This window comes from Anabrus simplex, chromosome 1 (assembly GCF_040414725.1).
Source record: "Anabrus simplex isolate iqAnaSimp1 chromosome 1, ASM4041472v1, whole genome shotgun sequence".
Classification (NCBI taxonomy): domain Eukaryota; kingdom Metazoa; phylum Arthropoda; class Insecta; order Orthoptera; family Tettigoniidae; genus Anabrus; species Anabrus simplex.
The window spans coordinates 1,075,082,355-1,075,101,737 of NC_090265.1; the positions used below are offsets into that span (position 1 = coordinate 1,075,082,355).

Consider the following 19,383-nt stretch of genomic DNA (forward strand, 5'->3'; position numbering starts at 1 on the left):
ACGACGGGATGACTGCACATCCAAATTCAAAGTGCAGTAATTGACGTTGCCTTACACGCCTCCAGGCATTATTTATACGCTCTTGAATTCGCATGCCATTATCCACTCAACGCGAGGGGAGAGGCCAATTGCCGAACAGGACGCAACGAAGGTTGTACCAGAGCGAATAATGCGTTCTTGTATTCTACATCCTAGCGAGCAGGTAACATTCGTTTCAGACTTGCTACGTGCCAAGACAGGTTAGTTACACGATGGAACCTGGCCTACATTCAGTAGCTAATTTGGAATGTTCAAGATGAGAATATCAAAGGCCGACGTAGCAGGAAAGAACCTTCAACAAGAGCTGCAAGAAGTATTACACTTTTCTATCCGAGTTAGCGTGACGTTAAACCACCAGCTGAAATAATTACAGAGAGAACCAAAAAGTATTCGGACACCGCAAGATTCTTAGGCCGTTTACTAGTAGAGTGACATTACGCATATGTAAGCTTGAATACACGATCATACAAAATATCGGACATTCATACCTTCATGAAGCACTGATAAAAGTAAGAAAAACATAAATAACAACATTACAAAGAGGTAAATAAATAATGGTTCCTTACACAAGCATCAAAAGTATTCGGACACTGAATGTTCCAGTCAAACACACACACACACACGCACACACACACGCGCACGCACACACGCACACACACACACACACACACTTTATGCTACTACACTTATTTCAGTACTTTGTTGGATAACCTTTAGCTCCAATTATCGTTTTTAATCTGCGTTGCATGGAATTCATGTGCAGTTACTGAATGGGAATTTAGCCAGCAAAGCATGTTTGAGAATAGTTTTTAATATCTTTCTTTCTTTCTACAAAAAGCTACATATATGCTCAATGGAATTAATATCAGGGGATGTGGGTGGAGTGTATAGGTGTCTGGGAGTGTTATACAACAGCCACAGTGTGACGTTATGAGCGGTATGCTTGGAGTCACTGACTTGCATAAAGCTCCAATTGTCAAATCATCCCCACTCTTTTCTGCACTGGCTGATAGTTCTTGTTTAAGGATGTTCAGGTACATTCTGTTGTCCATTACACTGCCATTAATGTGTACTCATGCAGCCTCACACACATGCAGAGCCACCTCCATGTTTAACAGTTGGAAAGATGTTCTGAAGCTCCAGTTCAGCGTTTGCTTTCCTCCATACCTTCGGCTTCTCATCAGTACTTATCACCTTTTCCTAACATTCCTTAGTTTTATCCTGATATTTAAAACCAAATTCCAGTTGGTTTTTCCTGTTAGTTTCATTCTGCCAGAACTTCTTCCGACCGATAAGACCAGGGTACCCTTCAGGATTACAAACAAGCTGCACTGAACTCAAAGAAACTGTGACCTCTGTGTTCTGTAGTTCAGCTGCAATCTTAGAGCATTTAGACGGGGATTCTTTTTCTGGATAGATCGGTGGGAAAACACGCTTATAGTATGGTGTGTGGATTTGCGGTCGTCCCGCTCTTGGCCTGTTTTGGACGGACTTGCCCCTCCCAAATTTGTCTATTGCGTCGTACACAGTTGAACGAGATCTATTAACAATCCGGCTTACCTTATTCAATGATTTTGTCTTATCCTATGTCGTCTCTTTGCCTTTGTGACCCATTTTATGTTTAATTATTTCTGCTGTTTATTTCACTGCTGTCCATCTGCTGCAACGTGTTACACTACTACTCCTGGCGCTCGATACGGTTCTGAAACACGGGAGTGAAGGCACAACACTCATTCGTTTCTCTCCTCCATTACATATCCGAATAGTTTAGGAGCGTGGAACAGGCCACGTTCTCCAATTGGTGTTTATTATAAGAGACATGAAAGGGACTGGTAAACAAATCCCACTTGTTTTCGAAAGTGAGCTCGCTAGTAACACATCTGGCATGCCGAATTTCACTTCCTACCCATACGAGCGAAAGTATTACCTTTTATACTAAAAATGCTGGTGTCCGAGTACTTTCGATTCTCACTGTATATACTCTACTGTAAGCATAGTGAAATTAAAATTTTTGTTTCCCAAGATAACATGATCAGCCAATGCAATCTGCCTCCCGTGGAAAGTACTACAGTGAACCCCTCTAAGCCGGACACTTGCGGTTCGTTAAAAAGGTGTCCAATGTAGTGGGGTGTCCAATCTGCAGGGAGCGTGTACAATATTTCAAACGTACCCTGACAGTGCAAGAAAGGAAAAACTCTGAGCTGTTCCAGGAATTTCATCGTAGACTTCCAACACATAATCGAAATCACTAAAAACACCAAATTCTCACAATTCACTGCGAAGGACTTTTTTTTGCTATTTTGTTTTACGTCGCACCGACAGAGGTATTATGGCGACGATGGAACAGGAAAGACCTAGGAATGGGAAGGAAGCGGCCGTTGCCTTAATTAAGGCACAACCCCAGCATCTGCCTGGTGTAAAAATGGGAAATCACGGAAAACCATTTTCAGGGCTCCCGACAGTGGGGGTTCGAACCTACTATCTCCCGGATGCAAGTTCAGAGCTGCGCGCCCCTGACCGCATGGCCAACTCGCCCGGTGCGAAGGACTTCAGGGAGACATCTCATTTCCTCAACACATTTCACCATGAATCCAGCGAATTGCGTCGAGGAAGGTAAATTCCGTGTAAATTCGATTGCATTGTTACATTTATCAGTCAAATTACAGAAAGACTCTCTGTCTTAACATTGTTTTTACTGCAAATGCTCTTGGACAGGCTTCCACTAAACCATTACAAAAACAAAATAGTTTTGAACCTATCCAAAATGTAATTTAATCGCTGACCAATGTCCAGATTTGAGGCGTGTCCAATGTACTGTACAGAGGATTTTTAACACGTAAATGTATACGGAATTAAACGGTGCATTCAAATATATGTCCAATCAAAAGGGGTGTCCAGGCTGAAGGGGTGTCCAAAGTAAGGGGTTTCACCGTACAGTATTATGCATTTATTTTCTTCCTTCTCCAGTATAGGATCTAAGGAAAACTGTAGGAATAGAACATACTCCTTTACCTAACGAGAGGTTACGAAGGTAAAACGGGACACGAAAACTGGTACCGCTCAAAATAGCCAATCCAGCCTTAAGGCAGCGTTGTTTTCGAACAAATAAGCTCTTTCAATCCACTTTATGCAGCGGAAAATTAATTACCAGATTCTATCTGTGCACCTACCACATTTGTGAATATAATGAAAATGACGTCGAGGAACACCAGCTGGCAACGTTCCAGACGCTCCATCGCTCCCTGTTCTACTTACTGACAGGCATCAAGCGAGACCAGTCGCATGCAAATCGGCTGTTAGGAATTAAGAACGACCAATTGAAGCGCTGAAAATACTCGACTAGAACGTCACATTATTTAAGTTTTGAGAAAATTGCGGAGTAATTACAAAACTTAATGATAAATATGAACATCTTTTACATATTTAATCCTCGGATTCTCTTTATTCCTGGCATTTTCCCAATTTATTGAGGTCAGAGCTTGATGTTGATCTAGTGCACTTTCTGACGCCAACCCGGTGTGGAGGAATGCACTGCATGTATGTGACCATGATCCAGTCTTTGCTGCAGAACAAGAACTTCAAATTACATTACAAGTGTACAGATCCTCTATCAGTAAAAGATTGTCCTCATTTCCAGCATTCTGACAGGTTATCCTGAAATTCTGCTTTCTGTAAGTTATCCTACGTTTTTGAAATAATTTGTGACGAGTTAGTATCATTGTCTCTTAGCATGTTGTTCTTGTGCAGTTCCCTGAAATTCCACTTGTTTAAATTCACCACATACAAATATTTGCACCGATTTCGGTAATTTCATCTTACAGTTATTATAGCGATCCAGTGTTGTACATTTTTAAACATGTTTTATACCGTTCACTGTGTTCTGAACAAAATTTTACTCAAATCGATTAAAGCAGTCTCAAAGTAGACTGGCGTCAGAAACGGAATAGGATTATTATTCGCCGAAGGTTCTGGTCTTTGGTCACTGGGGTCCCGGGTTCGATTCCCGGCCGAGTCGTAACTTCGTCTGGTTAATTTCTCCGGCTCGGGGGCTGGGTGTTTGTGTTCGTCTTAAATGTACAAGTTCAATTCATCAAGTCAATTCATGAGTAATAATCAGAAACTTACAAAATTGTAGCTGGCTAAATGGTCGTTAAGACCGAAAGACAAATTTTTAAAAAAGGTTCTATTTGCTTTAGCATTATGCACTGGGGATGGTCTACTTGTATTCTTAACCATTTCAGTGGACTGACATGGTTTCTCGCCACTATTACTGTTGAACCAGAACAAAATTTAATGCAAATCAGTATGTAAAGTGGGCAAATAAGGCACTGCAGTCTATTCTACGCTATAAATAATTATATTCACGCTGAGTGAAATGGTAGTTTAGGAGACTTAACATTTTATTCTCAAATATATATTATTAGTGGTCCTGGCGATAAATAATATGTAACGAAAATTATAGAGAACACAATTTACCCGGAGGCCCCTGGTTCGATTCCGGCCAGGTCAGTGATTTTTACCTGGACCTGAGGGCTGGTTCGAGGTCCAGTCAGCCTACGTGATTAGAACTGAGGTGCTATCTGACGGTGAGATAGCGGTCCCGGTCTAGAAAGCGAAGAATAACGGCCGAGAGGCTGACCACACGACACCTCGTAATCTGCAGGCCTTCGGGCAGAGCAGCGGTCGCTTGGTAGGCCAAGGCCCTTCAAGGACTATAGTTTGGTTTGGATAGAGAACACAATTCCCCATCATTTATGTCTTGTAACAGTTTTAACGTACCGGGTATGAATTTATACTATTGTTGCTTAGTGTATATCAAAGCTGAGCATTGTTCAATCGAGTTAACTGGCGATGGTGGTAGTTTTTTCGTGATTGTCTAAAGGTGAAAACCAAGTGGTCATCAGGTCATATCGACACGGACAATTGTGAAGATGACTATCAACATGAGAAAGAATGAGAAGAATAAGACAAGAGGAAAGAGGACTCACGTTACATTGAATATCCACAACTTGTTTCCAGTCATTCGACCGGATCAGAAATGGAATGAATGAAACCCCCCCATCTAGCGGCGAGGATAGGAATTGTGCCGGCTGCCGGAGCTTGTCGCACTCCTCTGGGAAAATTATTAAATGAATGACAGATGAAATAATATCGGAGTGTGTTGCTGGCATAAAAGATGACAGGGAAAACCGGAATACCCTAAGAAAATCCTGTCCTGCCTCCGCCTTGTCCAGCACAAATATCACGTGGAGTGACCGGGATTTAAACCACGGAACCTAGCGGTGAGTCCGACGCGCTGCCGCCTGAGCCACAGAGGCTCTACTCCCGTTACATTGGATGCCCTAATGTGAAGGCCTACAACATCGAAAGCCCATAAAATTGATCAACAATAACATTACACTTACTACTGTTTGTTGTGATATGCTTTGTCTCTTCTACTGCCACTCATCTCCGATAGATGGCATTACTGCTGCGTGCCGTGTGAGCTAAGGCAGTTACCTACCTGCCTGAATAACGACGAGAAGTAGCTGGGGAGTTATATAACTTCCTTATTTAGCATGCCATTCCTCCGGTTCATAAATCTTCTGATAATTACTTGAATATGGCACATTGGTTTCATCAATCATCATAGTATTCTTCGAATATTAACCCCATACTTTGCTTTCTTTTATACTTTTGTGCCTGAAGGAAGCGATCACATCAAGATCAGCAATATCACAACAGAATTCGTATGTATATGAAACTGCAAAAGGCCACAGAGAGCAAAGAAGCTAAGGCTCTAAGCGCGTACGTCACGACAAGCGGCTGAGACAGGAAAAGGAATGCATACTCATGTACCTCAGAATCTGGGGAACCATATGAGAGGTGGACAAAAAAGTAAGCACGCACATGCAAGTGATTGTCTCGTCAACGAAGGGTACTACGGCAGTTTTATATAAAATAGCATAATCCCAATGTATTTCAGACTCCTTTGCTGGATGGTCAGCGTAGCGCCTTTCGGTTCAGAGGGTACAGGGTTCGATTTTCCTTGGCTAATTTCCGTAGACAGTCAGCTAGTCTTTGGGGTGAGGAATTAACAAGCATATACAGTTACTATAACAAAATGTGATATGTGAGGCTTGAGATATTTGTGCGGCTTTTGTTTGAGAATTCCGCTACAATACACAGTACACACCTACATGCACGTTTGGGATTTCAGCTTAAAAATAAAGTACTGTGCCCTGAATTAAATTTCTATTTACACCCACACTGCTTAATACGTCGATTTCAATAGTTCACCTGGTGGCCATGGTAGTCAAGTCTTTATGGAATGACAGTGTGGTTACGTTGTTCGAGAACTGTTGGTGGAAAAAAAAATCACCATCAGAATGTTGGCCTATATGGTAGGGGTGCTGATGGTATACAATTTATAACCACCAAATTGCGTATTAAAAGCCTGGGTTCACTTTCAAACCTTACCGTGGCCTTGAACAGATTCCCTAGGTGTTATTCGGCAGGAGTAGGCTATGTGCCGACACCGGGCTCCACCCTTCCCTAACCTGATCAATGACCATTATCATCACCACCACCAAATCTAGCTGCGCAGGTCAACCAATGGCGTCAACTGGAAAGATCTGCACGAGGCTTCTCCATAGGTCACATGATATTACATCACATCAATTAAACAATTAAATATTAAACAATGACAAGACAATTTCTTTTTTTAACCTCCCGTAAATTACGAATTAGAATTCGCTCCATTATCAGATAATTCAAAACATAATTACCGCAGAAATATAGAGTCCGCCCCGCAAGGATTATTACATAATATGTCAGTTTCAATGTTGCTGCTATTCTTACCTAGAAATGATTCGGGAGGAGAGATGTGTTCATTACGTCTTCCAGGGTCCAATCAACCCGCCCCTAGGAGTATATTTACTTGTATAACCTAAAGTAGTTGTCCAAGCACCATTATCCATTGTTCTGCCAAGGATCACGGGCATTGGCCGTCGTTACCAACCACTGCAAAAGAAAAAAGACAAAAGAGGCCTGCGAAGTTCGAAAGCGTCGGACGGTAATCTTACACTTCTCAATTCCTCCTTTAATCTTGGAGCTTACGGCAAGAAATAAAGATCATTTATTAGCTTTAACGTATTTTTGCACATCCAGGCCAATCTCTGTCATGGGAGCAATGGCCCCTTCGAGAGGCTTTATCTATGGCCGCGGCGCATACTGTCCGCACAGCAAGAAAAAAGGTAATTTAGTAGTTGTATCCCTACGAGGAGCGCTTTTCTATCGCCGCGGCACATACTGTCCGCACAGCAAGAAAAAATAACAAATAGCCATATCAAACCAACAACCAACAGTTAGCAGCAGTGCTACTCACCTCTACTAATGCAAACCCCATAAGTAGTAAACAAAGGAGTCACTTCGCGTGCGCCACATAGTGGTGCATCGTGTTACTAACATTGCGGGGCGGGCTCTACAGTATAGTTCTGCCTATGATTACAGTACGTTATTTTGCACATTTTTATTGAGGTGTATTAAACAAATTAATTTCACATCCATCATTCTGACGGATATTGATCCTCCTTGGTTTTAAAAAATATGCCTCGTCGCAAGTACAGTAATATGTACAAAGTATAAAACTTTATAGTAGATGGACATGAAAAATGAAGAACGCCCAAGCATCCCATCATCCTAATATAGTTCAGCGGACGTAGAAACAGGTGCAGAAGCATGCAGAAATTAAATGATAACTGGAGGGTGCTCTTCTGAACATTTCGAACGAGGGTGAGGAAGATGGGCGTAGGAGATACGCGCTCAAATATGTCTATCGCTATTGCGGCGGACTGGTTTCTATAATATTGCTTAAATTTCGTATGAAAATGTATTTCTACGTAGCATGAATATTTAGCGACAGGGATGAGGGCTGAATTGTGCGGTGCCCAGCAGCTTTCCACGTACATGTTCGAGGTTCGAATCCTGGTGGATTCTAGGATGGAATTTTCACTTAAAAATTGTGTGGCATCTGGTCTTGAACGCCCAGCCTAGTTTCACGTCCTACTAACTACTTTAACAGTTTTCACAGGCTCGAGGAGCCGCAGAGGAGTTCTCTTACGTCCCAAAATCGAACCCGCAAACTGGACTTATGAAGTCAGCACTCTACCGACTGAGCCTCTCAACTAGGCTTAAACAGAGTGTGAACATTTATTAGTTACGGTACCTTCGAGTTACATGATAATTTATATTTTATTATTTTTATATCATTTTGTACCTCACAACAGTCATTCAAAAGACTGCTACCACTGTCGATAAAACATGCACAGGAGATTGTTCCGTATCTTTCCACGATCCCCGGCGCGTTGAAATAATGTCACTGGCAGCTACAATCCTGCCAGTGTCCATTGGGATCCCATAAACTAGGTATTTAAGACGTTCTCATCTCCCTTATTACGTTGCTTTTCCAAATTAACATCAGCAATTAATTTACGCAACAGTAAATTCGCGAAAAAATCGGCGGTATTGACCCAGCTACAGTTAAGCAACATTGGGCGTGGTCAGTACCTGGATGGGTGACCACTCTGGTCTACCACATACCGCCGGCCAAATACTTTAATAAACTGTGTCAGCCGTACTGTTTGGTTCAGAAAAGGGCTTAACGACCATAAGAAAAGACCCAAATATTCTTAAAATCCTTAAAATCACGCAAACCTAAAATTAATTACCAATTTAAATAACTTTCCATTTCTATCTCTCTCTAAGCACTTCTATTTCTTCATAAACCCAATACTATCTCAGATCTTTCTTCATCTCTCTATGCATCTTCCATTAATTTACAAATAGACTGGGTGAGGAGCATTTGATAGTAATTAATTCAAAAGAACCTGTCAATTCTGCGGGGGGGGGGGAGGCTTAAATTTATTATGGTTTATCATCTCCCTACACACCCTCATACTATTCAACAGAGAATCACTTGACGAGCTGAGTAGCTCAAGGGATAGAGCACTGGCCTTCTGAGCTCAAGTTAGTGGGTTCGAATCTTGCTCAGTCTGATGGTATAATAATGTTACTGGTTTAAGGTCCCACTAACTACTTTTACGGTTTTTGGAAACGCCAAGGTGTCATAATTTTGTCCCGCAGAAGTTATTTTACGTACCAGTATACCTACAGACATGAAGATGGAGTATTCGAGCACCTTCAAACACCATCGTGCTGAGTCAGGCCTTTCGAGCCCAAGCTGATGGGTTCGATTCTGGCTCAGGTTGGTGGTTTAAAGTTAAAAACTTCATCACTGATCCGTATTGAACTAATAATTACAATGCTAAAAAGAGAAAGATGTTGCACCTATTCAATACAATAATATTGTTGCACAAATTAATGTAGCAACATGTTTAATATGTTATGGGACCGGTTTCGACATATGTCCATGTCATCATCAGCCGATACAAAAATGGCAAGAAGTCAACACAATTGTAACACTTATGACACTTTTCTTGAGAATTAAAAAAAGAAGTTCATGTAGCACTTTTAAGTGAAGATAATTTTTATAGATATCTTACGTTCTTGAGGACTCTTGCTGTACATCTTGAGGTTAAAAAAATGATGCAGTATAATTCACAATTGGTGGTGCTTAAATGTGTTAAGTCTTGTGTCGGTAATTTACCATCACGTAAAATAACTCCTGCAAGAGACCATTCCGACGCCTCCATTCTCCGAAAACCGTAAAAGGCGTAGTTAGTAGGACATTAATTATAACATTATTTAGATAATCTCCTACCTCGTGCACGTGTTGACTGCATCATCCTGTATATTCATCCCTTATCGCTAGCAATCAATTTCGATCCGGAAGCAAGTCGTCTAGATGTAATTAGTATCTCATACAAAAGATAATAAGCGATGACACATTTATCGGAAGAGCGCTCCAGCGCAACAAGATTACAGTACTGCAGGTATTCATAGAAATTGCCAGTTTCATTTCCATTATCCGGACAAGAGAAACGGATTAAAAACTTAGTTTGTTTCCATTATCTGGTAGAGAGCGCAATTCAACACGTACATTAGTGGCATATATTACGTAGACCACGCCACTAGGGGAGATTACACGAGAGAGCGAGAGACAGCCATCCATTCGCCGGCCGGAATGGAACATGGAGGACGCAACATTTGTCAAACAAAAAACCCTACCTCCACAGCGATAATTATGTTAGATGTGGGGAGTTATTCAACATTTTCTATTCTCCCAATTTAAATGTAATGTGTGTCTAATTTTTGGAGCTTATGAAATACCGTAATCATCAAATACTGGGTAAAATCGACTGGTGGACCTCTTAATTTTTACTTCATTTTCAAAGGTAACAGTCACGTCAAAAGCGGAAGACGTGCATTACGTGGTGGGACTGTTAGTTGCCTTGATGGTTTTCGCCTTCTAAACCTCCCAAAATCTATTCATGAATTCGCTATGTTGTTTCTTGTTTTCTTCTCACTATTTCTTACCAGTTTTCTTTTTAGGTTTTCTGTCAAATTTGTGCTTTGTTAATAATGTTCTAAAGGCTCCTCGATTTTTTATGTCGTCTTCTGTTGTATTCATTTCTTGTACAGTGGTGGACATATTATTGAATCGCCAATATTACTTTGTCTTGTTTTTTTACAGTTGTTTGCTTCAGGTTATACCAGTCCCATTGTTGTTAAACATTGTTGACATATTCTTGCCTTGATGGTTTGACGATTTCTCATATGCTTTTCACCAATACACAACTCTTAGTTGTTTTCGTTTGTTTTTACAATGAAGCCAGTGTTAATACAGTCATTTTGAGTTGAGACTCTGCAATGACTTTGCAATGAGAAGACGGGCAGGTCAGTTGAATTAACGCCAGAAAAGAAAGCTACTATACTTGTGCTTATTCGTCTGTTGGCCTCAGCACCACACAGATAGTCTCTAACAGTGACGGGACTATCGAATGAAAACTACCGAATTATTCGATAGTCGTCAACTGATTGTTTCCATTTGCATTCGGTTTTTTATTCGGATCGCAAATCTAAATTGTTTCTACTAGTCAGCGCTGAAATCGGCCTTCTCTTTCGTTATGGAGTGAAGTCAGAGTCATTTATTATAAATGAATAGATGTCTGACTCAAAGTTGTATAATGATAAATGCAATTTTATTATTGTGCACTTTATCAATAGATAATCATGTTATATTTTTTATAAATAGTTTCCATATAGTAACCATGAACCTCTAATGATTGAACATTAACCTTAAATGAATTAAATTATTGTTAAATTAAGATATGCACTATTAGTTAGTCCTAAGAAACTATGTTTTTTTTATTTAGTTTAGTTTGCTGTATTCAAATTACTTTAATATGTGGTGTCATTACAATAAGGTGTAAACGTAACCTTCGTCTGAAATTACTTAGCATTTGTTATTTTATGAACAGAGGATATTACATTCATTAACTTGTGGTTAGGGACACAAACCTGCATTTTATTTAAATAGAAACGTAATGACCACAATTTTGCCTGCTGCCATTTCTTGATGGATACAGTACTTTTGTATCCAACCCTTGATGCAGGCCAGAGTAAAGTGTAGCTTTCACCGAAGTCCCAGTCTCATCCATGGCTGTGACAATATGGAAGCTGCTGGGGTATGGGTGGTGCTGAGTATTGACATTCAAAGCACGACTAGTGCATCTGAGTGTTATGAAAGGTGTTGCTCATAGGGTCAGTCGTGCTGCAATAACACTTTCTGACACAGTAAGGAAAGCAATGGCAAACTACCGTACTCCTCGTCTTGCCTAATACGCCTCATTTTGCTGCTGCCATTGGTTTTTGCGGTTTCCTTATAACCGCATAACCTTTGGTGGTGCTATTTGAGGATCCAACCAGCCTCTGGGCTGATGACCTAACAGACAGGCATGACCACAATTACTGTAATCGGGACATTTTATATTATTTTATAGACCAACGTAGGTATTTCAGTTTCCAATCAATTCACTGGAACATTGTGTAACGTTTGTTGCCAGTCTCAATATTTCCGCTTATATCACCAGCAACAGAAGAAACACACTATAAAAATTGGTAGTAGGTCCTATAATACAAAATCCACATTTCGGTAGTTACTAGCAAATGACTTATTACTAGTTACTAGTACTACCGCTGTACAAAACGTATATTACTACTTTATAACCGATTTGAAACCGAATGGAAACTATCGAATATTGGCATTCGATAGTCACGCTTCACAATCGGTAGTCTACCGATAGTTTAAAACATTCGATATTCCCATCACTGGTCCCTAAGAAAGGTTTTAATCAGTCGGCGATTTCGAGGTTACTGAAAATATTCAGGGAGAAAGGAAATGTTGATCGTCTACAAAGGGCGCCCACTGCCAAACAGGATAGGGTATTGAAAAGGCTTTCGCTCAACGATCGTCGCGAGACTGGGAAGAAATATGCGACATCTCAGTAACCAGTAGAAATATACTGGAATCAAAAAGTAGGGGGCGTACGGATCAAAGACCTCCAGATCAAGTGCAGAGACATAGTAATAGTGAACAAGCCATTCCAAGTAATTTAAACCGGAATCGGACGTCTTATTTCAGTTATTTATTCATGTATAAAAATATATTTCAAGCGTAACGCACAACACGGCTATCCCCTAACTTAAAATGCTGTACCACTTTTCGATAAATTCTGTAAAGCCATTTTCCCATAATGTCTTAACAAGCAATCAACAAATAAGTGAACCTATTTCCGACTTTTGTATACCTAGGCCAGGGATGGCGAACCTATGCCACGCGTGTCTCTAGGTGACACGCGAACACGATTTCGGTGGCACGCCACATGAACACAATCATGTTTTTATATACGTCTTTTACTACAGACAATACATATAGTGTTACACGTATAAGAAATATCGAAAATCTAAATACTAGTTCCATCCGGACATGCAATATGGCAACACTGCTAGACTGATAGATCCGAAAAACAAGTGAGAAAAGTGTCGTTTTCTGGTGGTTTTGTATAGGGACCTCGCAAACATGTTTTCGGTGCCGAAGAGAACAGACTCTTAACAAAGGCAGTGACCGGATTTTTCACGAACAGTGGACAAGGGAATTCGGACTGATAGAAAGATGTTTGTGTTTGAAAACAATTGTATCCCTCACATTTAATGTGAAGCGACATTTCGAGACTAATCATACAAATGTTTGTTCCATGCCAAATGTAGAAAGAAGAGAGTTCGTCTCGCAAAATATCGAACATTACTGAAAACTAACTAGTTCTTTTGTATAGTACAGCATGCATGGAAAACCGCTTTCTGACGGTGAGTTCTTGAAATAAACTTCCTTATTGATGTCCGACACATTGTTTGAAAATTTCCTTAACAAACAACAAATAACTAACAGAATGAAAGGAATGCCAATCAGCTGAACTGTTGTCAAGGATAGATTAATCAAAACATCAATCAATCAATTAATCAATCAATCAATCAATCAATCAATCAATACTGATCTGCATTTAGGGCAGTCGCCCAGGTGGCAGATTCCCTATATGTTGTTTCCCTAGCCTTTCATTAAATGATTTCAAAGAAATTGGACATTTATTGAACATCTCCTTTGGTAAGTTATTCCAATCCCTAACTCCCCTTCCTATAAATGAATATTTGCCCCAACCTGTCTTCTTGAATTCCAACTTTATTTTCATATTGTGATCTTTCCTACTTTTAAAGACGCCACACAAACGTATTCGTCTACTAATGTCATTCCATGCCATCTCTCCTCTGACAGCTCGGAACGTACCACTTAGTCGAGCAGCTCGTCCTCTTTCTCCCAATTCTTCCCAGCCCAAACTAGGCAACATTTTTGTAACGCTACTCTTTTGTCGGAAATCACCCAGAACAAATCGAGGAGTGAAGAAGTTTCGGAGCAATTGAAAGCTAATTTGGATAACTCCCAGATGTATGCAGTACAGTATGTTTTGATGAAAGCATGGACGTGACCTTACAAGCAAGGACAGCTGTTTTTTTTCTGATTTCCTTGCGGAAATGTGATGAGGTAGAAATTAGTTAAATTGTTGAGCATACGAACTACGACAACATGGGAAAATAATGAAGCTAATGGAGGAAGTGAAGTCCACTGGCAATATTAGTATTTATGATTTTTATATCTAATAAGTTAATATTTATCCTTTTACAATTTGTTTTACCTCGCGCCGACACAGATGGGTCTTATGGGGACGATGGGAGAAGAAAGGCTTACGAATGGAAAGGAAACCGCCGTGGCCTTAATTGAGATACAGCCTGGTGTAAAAATGGGAAATATCGGAAAACCATCCTCAGGGCTGCCGACAGTGGGGCTCGAACCCACTATCTCCCGGATGCAAGCTCACAGCTGCGCGCCTCTAACCGCGTGGCCAATTCGCCTGCTAATAATATTTAATGATGAAGTGTGTTGCAAAGGGAGCTTATTTATTTATTTATTTATTTATTTATTTATTTATTTATTTATTTATTTATTTATTTATTTATTTATTTATTTATAATATTATGTCTTCTCAAAACTTACACATTTAAAAATATATTTTTGCAATATTTGCAAAATACGACCACAGAACATGCAACAATGTATTTACAAGATATATATCTAATAAATAAATAAATCAGTAAATAAATAAATTGAATTAATAACATATTATGAAACATAATTGGGAATTTGGAAATTAAGTCGCGGTGGGGTGTTGGGTGTTGTAGGTTGTAGCCATTTCTTAAAGGAAAATAACAAGTAGCACAGTCAACAGTTGAGAATAATAAACTATATTAATAATAATTTCGTGTGGATATTTCTAGCCGAGTGCAGACCCTCCGATGAGGGTGGGCGGCATCTGTCATGTGTAGGTAACTGCGTGTTATGTGTGGTGTGTGAGTTGCAGGGATGTTGGGGACAGCACAAACACCCAGCCCCCGGGCCATTGGAATTAACCAATGAAGATTAAAATCCCCGACCCGGCCGGGAATCGAACCCGGGACCCTCTGAACCGAAGGCCAGTAAGCTGACCATTCAGCCAACGAGTCGGACATAAACTATACTTAAAATGGCACACTAGTTGGAAAAGGTTCGCCATCCCTGATCTAGGCTAAACTAAAATATGAACCATGTCTCATACTTCTGAAGTGTACAGACAAAATTATAATTATACTATTGAAGTAAAGGAATTATCACGAATTCAAGGAATACGAGTGTGACTTCTCAGTTAATACCATCGTTTATTATACAGCTCTCTTCGTATCCGTGATGGATTACTCGTATTGTAAGAAAGGTCATAAGAGACAAACAACTCTATTCCTAGTGAGAATGATATGAACCGCCATCTCTCCTCAACTATTATGAATTTCAAATGTATTGACATGGATCTACACCGGATGCGCTTACAAACACAGTTAGAAGCGAACAGATCACTTGAGCAGAGTCGACATTTCAATTGCAAATGAACATGAACTATGACCTCTGCACCACACTTCGCTAGATAGCAGGTCTGTCTCCGTCACCGCTTTTGAGAGTTGTTGCCACGCCGACTAATAAGGTCGAGCAGCTGGAGAAACCAGAAACATCACTGAATGAAAGATAAAAATGAATGTCTATTAAGTCATTCTCAAAGAGCATTACCAATAGTTATGAGGTTATAGAAACCGCAAACTTCGAGGGAATCTAGGCAAGACGAGGAGGTAGTTTTGTCATTGCTTTCCTTACCACGCTAAAAAGTGCTACTGCAGCACGACTGACCTTGTGAATAGCACCTTTAGAAACATTTAGACGTGTTGTACAATTCGTGCTCTGCAGTCATTACTCAGCAACACCCATATTTCAGCAGCTTCCATAGTGACCCAGCCTTAAATGAGATAGACCTTCGGCGGAAGCTACAGTTACCGAGCTCGATAGCTGCAGTCGCTTAAGTGCGGCCAGTATCCAGTAATCGGGAGATGGCGGATTCGAGTCCCACTGTCGGCAGCCCTGAAGATGGTTTTCTGTGGTTTCCCATTTTAACGCCAGGCAAATGCCGGGGCTGTACCTTAGATAGGGCCACGTCCGCTTCCTTCCAATTCCTAGGCCTTTCCTCTCCCATCGTCGCCATAAGACATATCTGTGTCGGTGCGACGTAAAGCACATAGCAAAAAAAAAAAAAAAAAAAGCTACAGTTTATACTAATGTTATTTAATTTACGTCCCAACAACTACTTTTACGGTTTTCGGAGACGCAGAAATTTAGTCCCGCAGGAGCTTTTTGCGTGCCAGTAAATCTACCGACACGAGGCTGACGTATTTGAGCACCTTTAAATACCACCAGACTTATAGATATGATACTGTATAGGCTTTTGGGCTTATGCCGTATCAAGAAAATAAGGTGAAATTCTTTACGTTTCGCAGAGAACTGTGCTCTGCGTCATCAGCAGAAATCTCGCCTGTCCACGAGAAAGGCTTATTAAACAATGACTCTTTAAATTTAGACATTATAATAGAAGTGGAAATGGTACATTCATTCGCCACCAGACCACTTGGTACCATTTCAACTTCTATTATAATGTCTAAATTTAAAGAGTCATTTATTGTTTAAGAAGCCTTCCTCGTGGACAGTCGAGATTTCTTCCGATGACGCAGAGCACAGTTCTCTGCGAAACGTTAAGAATTTCACCTTATTTTCTTGACACGGCATAAGCCCAAAAGCCTATACAATATCATGTTAGTATATATATTTTTAAGATTTTAGAACTTTATCCTTCATTTTCTGCTATATAATAATTAATTGTATCATATATTGTTTTCAACGTAGATGCTACATAATGGGGCTCGCTAGCCTCAGTGGCAAATTGTGACAAGAACTTCAAATTCAAATCAATCACCAACTTCACCGTCTATATATTACATCTTTTCTTTAAACAGTTACATTCAGATGAAATAATAGAGGTTATGCTGATTTTGTTGAGTGTAAGTATAGGGTGGTCGTAAACAATTTGTTTCTTGAGCCTGATACAAGGGACAGTCCGGTAAGTGTTAACTCGACTACAACTCTTTGTAACCAATTACTTTTGTTAGGATAAATTTCCTGGAATAACAGGTCACATCGACTACATCTAAATGAGAACAGCTTGTCTCGACTGTCAGAGGGCTGTCACATACATCAACCGGGAGGGATTAAATTATATTATATTCATTGCCAGGTAAACACACATAAGTTTTCGGCAACGATGAGATAGAAAAACGCAAGGGCTGGGAAGGGAAAGTCGTGGCCATAATAACAGCCCCAGCATTTGCCTGGTGTAAAAATGGAGAAACTAACTACGGGGCTGCCGATGGTGCGTTTCGATCCTACGATCTCCAGAATGCAAGCTACAGAATAGTCCATACAACTCATTCGGTTACACAGTACTGCAATTTCATCTTCCCTTCGCCGATGCTAACTATAATCAAAGCTACACTTGCTCACGCTTAGCCATATTATTTTGTGTAATGTGTAGAAAGCCGACAGATGACTAACGTTGGGCGCGCGCACCGACAAATTTCGTTGGTTGCGACAAGCAAAGAGTTGCATGGAAGATACTTCTATTTGCATTTCCGAACCAAAATTGACACTTTAAACGACGTCTATATAGCTAAACACCGACTGAACATTGTTTATGCAATGGAATATCGTGCGTAGCTGAAGACGTTGTTTAGGTAGACGTTGTCTACGGCTTAAGACTAGTCATCGTTTCTACAATCGGCCCCTATGCTTTTAGTTTAGCGATTAGAGCCAGCTATCCTTCCTCCACACCCACCTCCCCTTCTTGCCCCTCCGTGGAGGTTTGTGCTATCCGAATGCTCCACCGGAGGGCAAGTGAAGTCCGTAGTAGTCACCTCTTCTTAAATTGGTCACGGAGTCGGAAATCGAACCTTAGCTAACCAGACAGAAGCCGGAAGGGGAATGTCCTCACACTAGTTACCCAGAGCCCCGTTCTACTTCCGTTTATCCGTATCAGATGAACTTTCCCGTCCGTTAATACAGAACAGAAAGAAGATACAAGTGTCGTAACTTCCCTTTATGACATCCTGTTTCATTTCTTATTCTTTGAAGTTAGAGCTCCGTGTTACCTGTTCACAACTTTCTCATTGTCCACGACCTCCCAACCAACAATATTTAAAATTCTTACATTACGCCACAGTGACGAAGCACAGTTCCTGCACTACGGCGTTCAAGCGTTGCGACGCATTTCTATGAAGCAATTTCTCCTCATACTGAGAGAACACATGCTCAACGTGACCTACCTCAGATATACAAGTCTTAGGATATGAAATATTGTCCACAAATGCCTAGAAGGGCTCTTAGTGGATTTAAGAACTGAAAAGTGTGTCTAAATATATGGTGAATAGTTCAATTTTAGGAATGTTATTATATAGGAATACAGTATGTAAAACCTCACATTACCTTAAAACGTTACAAAAATCTAGCGAGTTGAAAATGATCGACTCACTCGGAGCTCAATTCGAGTCCACTTGGTCTCTAGTAACTTGTAACACAAGGGACATTAGGAGATCAAGTTTTCAACGCGTATGTAATCAAGAAAAGTCACGTCGTTTATACCGTTAATCTCTAACATGAAAAACAAGCCGGCATTAGAATCGCTTTTGTGACAAGAACCACCTTGGGTATCTGTAAAATAGGTATTCGACCAATCAGATGTATGTACGTATAGTGGAGATAATGTCTCTCTCCATCACCCATTTTCTAGAGTACCTAGAGCAGGGATGGCGAACCTATGACACGAGCACTACTTTTGCGGCACGTCGCATAACACACTAACTTAGTTTAATGATTTTTAACGTGTAATAAACAGGTCAAAATATTTAACACTACACTTTAATAAATAAGGATGCCACAATTAATTCGATGGCCATTTTTTTTTTCAAATTTTATTGGGTTAAAACAAAAATATTTCTCATTCTTAAAATTTCCTTTTTGAAAATGAGGTTTGCAAAATAAAACTATAAACCATTCAAGCCGAATGGATTTATATGTAACTAGCTGATGTACCCGTGCTTGGCTATGGAATTCTACATTGTATACAGAATTGTAGGTTAGGTAGTGTACACGTTGTGAGCAAGACTGTATTAAATTGCATAGCTCTTAACGTTACCATGGAAACGCGACGGAGAAATCACCAAACGTCTTTTCTCATATACGTTAGGGAATATTCATTGTAATGGTAGGCCTGCTTGCCTACCATCAGTCACAATCAGATTGGGGAATTGCATTATAATGGCAGACACTCACTCTCCACCTGTCTTTCTACATCTTCAGAAAGACTGTCTTAGTGTTTTTCCCAACTGAAATGA

At 40.3% G+C, this 19,383-nt stretch overlaps 1 protein-coding gene across 5 annotated transcripts in view; it reads right to left on the bottom strand.

The window, feature by feature from the left end:
- Csk (C-terminal Src kinase) overlaps positions 1–19,383 on the bottom strand; it is a 664,783-nt gene that overhangs the window by 166,878 nt on the left and 478,522 nt on the right. Inside the window, exon 1 of one of the 5 annotated variants that reach the window (XM_068225401.1) lies at positions 6,880–6,901. The exons of the other annotated variants lie outside the window; for them this stretch is intronic. The gene's annotated coding sequence lies outside the window, so the exon portion shown is untranslated. Of the gene's footprint in view, positions 1–6,879; positions 6,902–19,383 lie in introns of those variants that run through there. 5 annotated transcript variants of the gene reach the window in all.